Source organism: Alligator sinensis, unplaced genomic scaffold (assembly GCF_000455745.1).
Source record: "Alligator sinensis unplaced genomic scaffold, ASM45574v1 scaffold1399_1, whole genome shotgun sequence".
Taxonomy (NCBI): Eukaryota; Metazoa; Chordata; order Crocodylia; family Alligatoridae; genus Alligator; species Alligator sinensis.
In genome coordinates, this window is record NW_005843513.1 from 43,677 (window position 1) to 53,080 (window position 9,404).

Here is a 9,404-nt window from a genome sequence, read left to right on the forward strand (position 1 = left end):
GGGGGGAGAAACGCTGTAACTCATGACGCTTCCTGCAAAGCACCATGAGTTAGTGGGAGTTGGACATCTGTCAGTGCCCTGAACTGCAGCTACCTCTGGAGTGAATCACAACAACTGTTTAACAGCACACTCGAGCAGTATAGAAAATGGAGATCACAGCCAAAGGGATGTACAGATGGGTTTTAAGTAGGCAACGTGTAATTTGGTCAGGACATAAGGGTTAACACCTTTATTCCCACAAAAATTGTCATAGTATCTCTAAGGATTGCAAGTGATCAGGACCCTGGTTTCATCATGTTGCATTTTAAAGAGTTACCTCCAAGCAGCACAATGTTAGCGTGCTGAGATGTTGGTTCATCTTGACTCAGAGGGAAGAATGTCAACTAATAAATAACTAATAGCATATCCTGCAGTACCTTGATATTCTCTGGAGAGCTCCAGTCCTGCTTTGCATGAGAGATCTGATAAGATAAGAGCACCGGATAGTATAGCTGCAGAGCCCAGCTCAAGCATTAGCCTTGCCATGTGATTGCATATTCGTTTCTTGCCTCCCAAAAGCTTGTTTTTTCAGGTAGTGTAAGACTGGTGTGATGAGTTTTTCTCTCTTGCAGTGGGTTGTCTTTTTTTCAGCTGACTTTTTTGGCCTCTTCCTGCCCCTTCCTCCCTTGAAGAGTCTAGTTATCCTAGTGCAGGATCTAAGGGGGAATATTTTTTCCTCTATTTTTTTTTCTAACCAGAATCTCAAGTGGAAGTAGCAATGGCTGGATATTTCTTTTTTAAAAGTGTGAGTTTTAAAGGTTTTTAACTTTCTCCCCTTTGGAATGAAGAACACATGAGAGACTGTTTCCCTTTCAGTTCAATCAGTTGCTATTCATATATAACCACCTGCTTCCATCAGGATTTTTCTTAAGCAGACAAGTCCCTAACTTGGAACCAGTTTATCAGCTCCCCCTAAACTTTGGCAGAAGTTTGATTTCAGATCACACCCCCCACTTGCTGTCATCTTTAAATCTAAAAGCTGGCGGGCAAAGCTGTTAGTTTGGGGAATATTTTCGCGATACTTAAATCCTAAAATAGCAAGTAGCTGGGTGTTTTATATGCTACTTCCATACTGGAAATGAATTTTTGCATCAAATATTCATTTTGAAATCTGTTTGATTTGCAAAATCCATTTAACACCATCCAGTCACTAGCAGTTAGTGATACATTGCTAATGAAATATTAGCTTTTATGTAGATTTTGTTTTTGGAGATGTGTGGGCGATGCTTGTTTTTCTATTGAAAACATATCGGCTTGGTGGCTATCACTGGAAGAGCCTTGCATCTCAGATCCTGAAAATAAATAATGTCCTTCACAGCGGGCAAAAGAAATAGGTACTGAGGTCATTTCCTGGCGGGACACATGAACTTGGCTGAAGACCTGACTACACTGCTAATGTTTGTTATTGCTTGTAGGGCTGTTATAGGGTAATGTATAGCTGAGTTTGTTGGTCATGTCTTTAGCATGCACTTCATTTGTTTGAAGGGTGACAACCTCCGGAGCAGTAAAGAAACGTACCACAGCAGTTCTCTGTCAGACATGGTGGTAATGCCAGTAAGCCCTGGGCAGGACGATGTATTCTGGAGTGCAGGCCAAAACGAAGAGCAGCCCCCAAAGGTACTGGAAATGGAAGGTGTTTAAGTCCCAGGCAACCCTTGTTATTCGTGTCTGATTCATTCTCTGGTCTTTCTTCAGTAAGCATTGACTAACACTCTTAATCTCTATATACACAACCAGGAGGGTTGCACACGTGCTTGGTATCTCAAAGATGGGCTCATAAAACAGAGAACAACATCCAGGGGAGAATTCAGCTCCTATTGTCTTTTGTTCTTTCTCTCATTTACCCAATTTTTAATCTGGAGTTTAATATCATAACTACTGATAGGAAGTGGTATCACAGATTAAATCCAACACATTACTGTGTGTGAAATATTGCCCTTAATCAAATAAATGTCAAAATTCCCTTTGGTTTCAATAGAGTCAGGATTACATGGACCCTTTTCTGTATTGATCCTTGCAGTTCGGTTAGAAAAGACTGATAAGATAATAGTAACTTTTCCCCAAGAGTTCAGAATTGGTGTGTTGCCTTAAAAGATTTTTTTTCTGGGAAAGATAATATTCTTAAATGCACAAATGCATGACTTTGGATAAGGTTCATTTTATCTGGTAGAACTGTGTGCATATGTGTATAAAAGGTCATATAATAGCTGAGTTTGTTAGACCGAATATGTAGTTTCTTTTGCTCCTTTGAAGAATCTAGTTGCACGTCAAAGATAGTTCATTAGTTTATATAGTTCAAAGAATTCTTAGGTAGACGAAAACCAGAGGAGTAAATGCAGGGTAGTTTGCGCATGTATTAGTACCTCACAGGTGGTGTGTGTGTGGTACTCTTTTCAAGCAATCTGAAGTAATTCACCTCTGTGAGTAAGAACACATTTTCTTGATCCCAGAAGTGCATTTCCGCCCGCTGTAATGCTGAGCCAACCATCATGTGGTTTTACATAAAAAGACATACGCCCCAAAAAGTCCCACTGGAGCATTATGTTTTATGTGTTTTAAGTCTGCTTCTCATGTTAATACAGGGCATACATTGGGATTATTAACTGAGCATAAGATACCAGAGTTGCAAACTAAAACCTTTGCTTAAATCTTTAAGGTTCCAGAAAGAACAACCTCTCAATGTTACCAGGATCATGTGGGCCATCAAAGATGTCGTTCAGGGTAAGCTCTTCTGTGTATTGGGCTTAAACTAATGTTCACTTATTATCAATAGGAAATCTGAAGTCAGCTTATTCAACACAAAGCCATAACTTCAGTAACTGTATGATCAACACAGGTTCATATTTCATTTAATGGCAATTACACTTGTTCCCTCATTTGAGCCAGTTACTCATAAAATACCTGGCAAAATGTTCTGATCTTGAACCGTAAACAAGATTTTAAGCCCAATTTTGTACTTCTCCTTTTAGGGCACAGACAGAAGTGACAATTTTCACCCAGTCTGGTCACAGAAAGCAGGTATAGCTGTGACCAAACAAGTGCAGACAGCTTAAAAAGTGGCTGATCGGGTGAAAATCTGACCCCTCATTGCATGAAGGGTCAGATGAAGATGTTTCAAAATAGAGTGTTGTCTGTAACTTCTGTCTGTGCTGCGTGCCAGCCTGTTTTCAGAATGGGAGGGGGGAAAGGGAATGGAGAGAGTTTGGTCTGGGGGGTTTTCAGCCCCTGCTGAAGGGTGGGGTGGGTGTATTGGAGCCCCCCAAGGTGGGGGGGGCACTACAGTTCAACCACCTCACCCTCCAAAGTTGGCTGGGGAACCCCAAGATCAAGCTCCCTCTGCTCTGTTTCTCCCTCCCATTCTGAAGCAGGGACAGGCTGGGAGAAAGGAGGGGCCATTGCTAGGGGAAAGTGGCTGCAGGCTCCCCCTTGGAGCCAACAGTGAACTTCTGTTTGGTCCAGGGGATCGTTATAACTCGGAACGCTTTCTGCAAAGCGTTCTGAGTTATACTGGGGAGCTGCACTTCTGAACCCTTAATGATCCATGTGTTGTTTTAACAGAAACAAAACTTCTTGTCACTCTGCCTTTTTTTTTTTTGTTTTGTTTTGTTTTTACCTTGGGGATAATTTTCATCGTGCTATATGATAATTCCCATAAAGTGTGGTTATAACATATGATCTTTGTGAGGGCCTGATCCTTCAGACTTCTGAAATGTATAGTGCCTGCTTCTGGTAACAGGGTTATTTGTTCCAGATTTGTTTGTGCATCTTGAACATGGTGAACAGACCTGGATGGTTTTGATGTTTGATGTTCTGAATATTGTGCAACCACTTGACCAATGGAGAATACAAGAAAACTTCTTCCGTGGTCATTTGGCAGCATATTATACATCACCTTGGCACTCTTGTAAATGGCTTTGGGAGATGCAGAATAATGCATGCTATGGCTAGTGTGTATCAGGCTCTAGGCAAGTGCTGGAGATCTGTGCGTTGTCCATCAATGGGTGTATGCACAATGAGAGCTCTGATTTGTGATACAAGCAGTCCTCGGACTTACGACATAATTGGTTCCTGAAAACTGCGTCTTAAGTCAAAACGTAACTCGGAACCATTTTTCCCATAGGAAACAATGTTATAAATGGGGATTGGTTCCTGAACCAAAGCCTGATTCCCTATTTTCACCAAAAATAACCCAGAATTTTGTGCTCAAACAATTCTAGATTAATAATATAGCTACATTAATGCATTTGTATTATAAATAGCAATCATATTGATTTGGAAGGACTTCTTTGAGGTGACTTTGCTGGACTTTTGAAAGGCTCTTGGTTGGACTTTTTGAAGGGTTCTTGGCTGGAGTCTTCTCAGGAGTCTTGGCTGCAGGTTTTTCTGGAGTCTCCTCTGCTTTCTTAAAGAAAGTGTCCAAGCAAGTTTGGACAGATGTTCTCCAGGGACATGGGTGACACAGTGAACTTGTTCACTGGCGTGGTGTCACATCAGAGCAAGCGTTGTAAAGTCAAAACTGACGTCATAAAGTTGAAACAGGGTGTCAATTTATAAACGTTGTAAGTGCGAACTGTTGTAACTCAAAACGTTGTAAGTCGAGGACTGCCTGTACGGGTGCCTGCAGCCTCATTCTCCCCATCAGCAGCGTGAAAATGGCACTGGCTCACAAATACCCAGCTATATGATGAGATTGGCAGAAGAACTTTAGAAATGTGTTAGTTTGGCCCCAAATCCCACACTGCACAGAGCCTAGTGCTGGAACATTGTCCCCAGGATGTCTGCCCAAACGGCTATGCCCTTATTTCAAAAAGGTACAGCGCTGTGATCCCAATGGAAAGTAGATTAAGCTGACATAACAAAGCAGGATGGCCTGCTTTCGAAACACTTTACGCTTGACTAGCTGAAGTGGGAAAACATCATCTTGGGTAACTTGCATGAGTAGTAAGTGTTCTCCGTTTAGGAGTTATATGATTCTGTACAGAAGGGCAACATGAGCTGATAGTTAAACCGTAGTATTGCGAGTTAGGCAGTCCTGGTCCTGTGGTTTCTAGGTCTTGTTTTATCATCACCTTAGAAAAGTCAGTTTATCTCCTTACACATCCATTTCTTCCTTTCTAAATGGGACTAATAACTACTGTGAGGAAGTGTTTGCACGAGTTCATTAATGTTCATAAGTGCTTTCAAGCCTTGGAACAGAAGCACAAAATGTACTGACATGTTTTTTTTCCTTTGCTTAGCAGTGCCCACCAGCCGTCCCTGGGGGGACACGCTCTGAAACTAGGCAGCAGCAGCAGCATTCCGACTAGCAAGCAGTGGGAGGTGGGATCTCAACAGAGCAACAGATCGGCCTCAGGTGATTCTTAGGCCAATGCTTTATCAGTTAAGATATGCAAGGCTCCTTTTGCACGAAATCCTGGCTGTGAAATCTCTTATCTCTACACTGTGGGGTTTTTTAATTGCATACCTGGTATAGAAAAGACTCTGATTGCTTTCTGGGTTTCCTGGCCTGTTTTCCTAAGAGAGAAATTCTTCTTTTTTTGAGTCCAAAAGTTGCCTGTGAGCCTGTTTCCAGGCAGGACATTTGAATGGTCTCAGTTAGGAAGTTAACAAAAATCAGTTGTTTTTATCCACCGTGTTGAAAGTCAGCAGAGCTGGTTCAGAAGGTAGATTGGCCCAATTAGAAGGCAAATGCTGACTTGCAGGTGTTTTCTTCCTAACCTGGTGCTACTTTATTGCATTGCTTGCTAATGAGATGATGCAGTTTAGCAGCTGTTGCACATTAATGCTTCTGCACTCTGATATGGTGTTGGCTAAAGAAAACATGAGGATTCTCGTTCAGCATCTTCTGAAACATTCTTTCAGTGTATTATAATTAATTTATTAAAAACAGAGTGGAATGGGGGAAAGGGGCAAAATGTAGGAGATAGAAGCAACCACATGAAGTGCAAGCAAACTGCAAGCTGATGGGAGGTGCTGTATCATGACTTGTGCATGATGACTCACATAGCTCACCCCGTGATTACAGCAAATGTGAGGTTAATGCCGATTTATGACAAAATTTTATTCCTCCTAAATAAGTGGCTTGAAACTCCAGCTGGCTTGGGGCCCTGAGGAGAAAGTAAGCAGCTTGGCAGCTTTATTCCTCTCTTGTTGCCTCTAAATGTATTCTAATTATACACACAAACAATTATTATATTATATATAATACATTAAATTATATCATATAATTGTATGTATAAAAATAAGTAGTCTGTGACGGTTGTGTCTGGAATCCATTTATATTAATTGAACCTGATTGTCCATCGTGTATACGCGCTATAAAATATTAGCACAAGTGGGTTTAAAATGCCACCATGTGTTATAAAGCAGGAAAAACCAGTCCCATTTTGGTAAAGTAAAAATGTTCAGATACTCGCCGAAATGTACTCTGTATGTCATTAAAAGACAAAAAAAAAAAAAAAAAGTATTTTTAAAGGGAGGTTCATTTTGGTAATTTAAAGCATATGCTAAATGAAGGAGAAATTGCTTCTTTATTAGATTTCTACAGTCAAGGCTACTTTGCTATAAATGACTAACCAAAGTAGGAGCATTTTGCTTCAAGAAGAACACACGGGTTGTTTCTTTTGCTGTTAGGTCATTTTATGTTTGAATAAAAATTTAGTGATGAACAATCATGGAGTGGCCTAATTCTGCCTTGCATGATGTGTAACTCATGTGCTATTCTGGTCAGGAGAAATGCAAGTCTCACCAGCTATGGAAAGAATAGAAAACCTCCCCTGCAGTTTAAACAGTCTCCTTGGGTGCTTAAGTGCAATTAAATTACAGCTATTTTGGCAAGTGATGTTCAAGGAAGAGCTTGTTACTGTTCCAAACCCAGAGGAACAGTGAATGTGATGTGAAAAGGGCTGTAAATACAGTTGAACTGATCTTGCAGCATAGTTGATTCAAACAGCGACTGGTAACAAGCTAGGAATCAAATAGAAAATGCACATATAATGATGATCATCAAACTGCCTCAATATACAAATTAGGGTATTGCATCCTAACGTGTACAGGCTAGATTGTCCCACCCTTGCACAAAGCACTTCTGTGTTTGCATGTGGTCCACTTCCATCCCTAGTGCATATACAGAAGAGAACAGTGAAGGCTTGTGGAGGCCAACACATCAGTCCCAGCCCCAGCATGTCCTTTCTGACCTGTGCTCGGTTCCTGCGTGCAGATCTGCTTGTCTTCCACCATATGCAGTGGCTGTGTGGTTTCCACAGGGCTCGTCTCACCCCTTGCAGAAGTGCATCGCTCTCCACTAGATTTCAGAATTATACAGCCAGGCAGAGAGCTCTCTCTGATAGCTAAACCCTAACGCTACTGTCTACAACTCTTTTGCAGGGAATCAAGGACTGTCTAAGGCAGAGAACCCCCGTGCTTGTTCTGCGAATGATCGCCAAGCACCCCTCTCTGCGCAGACTTGAAACAATAAAGATTAAGTTGGATCCTCCACCCTTGTGTGTTTATCGGCAAAAGCGCACCGGGCACGAACTCACACTGTCCTTTGGAGACAACAAGGTGGCTGATAGACATGGCTTATAACTATCTGGAACGTGTTGTACTGCTGGGCTTATAACCAGCTTGAACATATGCCACTCCTGGGCATAACATGCTTGATAATTTATTAACCCTTCACAAGACATAGATAATATGCCATTAATGTAAAGTGGAACTTTCTGTGTGTGTCTTATTTGTTAAATCAGCCTTGTAACGTTTGCTGGCTGCCTCTCACTTCAGATAATTGGAGCTAATAGTGCCTTTGGCAAGAGATGAGAAGTGGAATGGTTGGTATTTTAAAAGTTGCAGGGAAGGGTCTTGATGGCTTGAAGTAATGCAGAGCCAGACCGCACGTCAAATTTAAAGCAAGGCGGTGGTGTCCTAAAGTTTGTAACACCCATTAGTGATGGAGGAGGAAAGTGCAGTGATGCTTGTCGATGACTTGGGAGAACTGAGAGCCCCTGTGTGACCGGAGTGCCTAAAGCCGGGCTGAGCCGTAGTCTCGGCTCCCATGTATAAAACTGAGAATGACCCGCCTCTGTTTTACAGAGATGTTGTGGCTATGGTGCTTTAAAGATGATGAGGATCTCAGAGATTCTGGTAATGAGGCTGCCCTTAAGCTCATCACTACCTCATTCATTTACCACATCCAGGGTTAAATAGCGCTGCTGTGCTCTCAGCTGATCTCCCTCTAGATTAGCATCAAAGCTACGATCCGAATGAGTGGTGTCAAGGATCACAGACACAGTGGAAGCCAAGGGCTCAGGGGCCTTTGGCCACTGAATCTCACTAGAAATGGTCCTTCCAATTTAGGGCCAAATGCTGGCCTTTAGCCACTACCGAGGTTGCTGTCTGCAACCCCCCGGAGGAACAGACACGGCTCGACAGGCTTGTTGCGCCGGCAAAATTAAAGTAGGACATTTCATGTTTTTCCTGTGCACAATGCTTTTCCCTTCAAGGGCTTTCATCACAGGCATTAGAACTCCTCCTTTAAATAGCATGAAGACAAAGCCGGATTGTCCCCCAGGAACTGAGATGTAGCTGATTTTTTTTTTTTTTAAACAGATCAGATGAGCAGCAGCTGTACTGCTAATGAATCTGAGGATGCCCTGCTAAAATACAGTGAGATGTTTCAGCCTTTGATTTAATATCTTAGTTAAAATTAACCACATTCCATTGCCAGGGGATTGCAGTCATTTCAGTTTAGCTCATTATTCTTTTTGAAATCTCAAGCTTCAGTTTTGTACCATTGAAGAGTCTTATCTTTTTAATAAATATTTGCAGCATAAAAGGTATGGTAACTACTTATGCTGGCACCAATTGGAAGTGCAATGACACGGTTGCTCCTGTGGTTTTGCACTGGAAAAATGCAATTGAATTTCCTTTATTCAGAGCCCAGGCTTCTTTGCCAAGGGAAAGGACGGTGCCAACTCGTTCTGGAAAGCAGCAGAATATTCATCATCAAGTGATGAAGTAGGCAGCAGTGATGATGATGATGTAAATCACACAGGGTTGGGGTGTTTTGCTTTTCTTATATATTTCTAAGTATTGAAGGAGAACTGGGCCCACATGTTCAGCGATAACTGTGCAGTGCTCCACTGAACTCAGTGCACTGTATTTCCACCAGTTTAGAATTTCATCAATCATATTTTCTGAATATTTGAGTGCTGCAGAATTATTGCAGTTATCAGATCATACATCTCGGATTTGCAATTTTTTACCAAGTTGGTCTTACAACGACATATTCTTCTGTAGCTTCCGGCTCACACTCACATGCACACTCTTTATTTCCTTTTTTTTGACTGCGGTGCTTACCAGTCATT

The 9,404-nt window shown here is 41.8% G+C and overlaps 1 pseudogene; it reads left to right on the forward strand.

The window, feature by feature from the left end:
- The window catches only part of LOC102380385, a 65,026-nt pseudogene that overhangs the window by 17,010 nt on the left and 38,612 nt on the right, over nucleotides 1-9,404 (forward strand).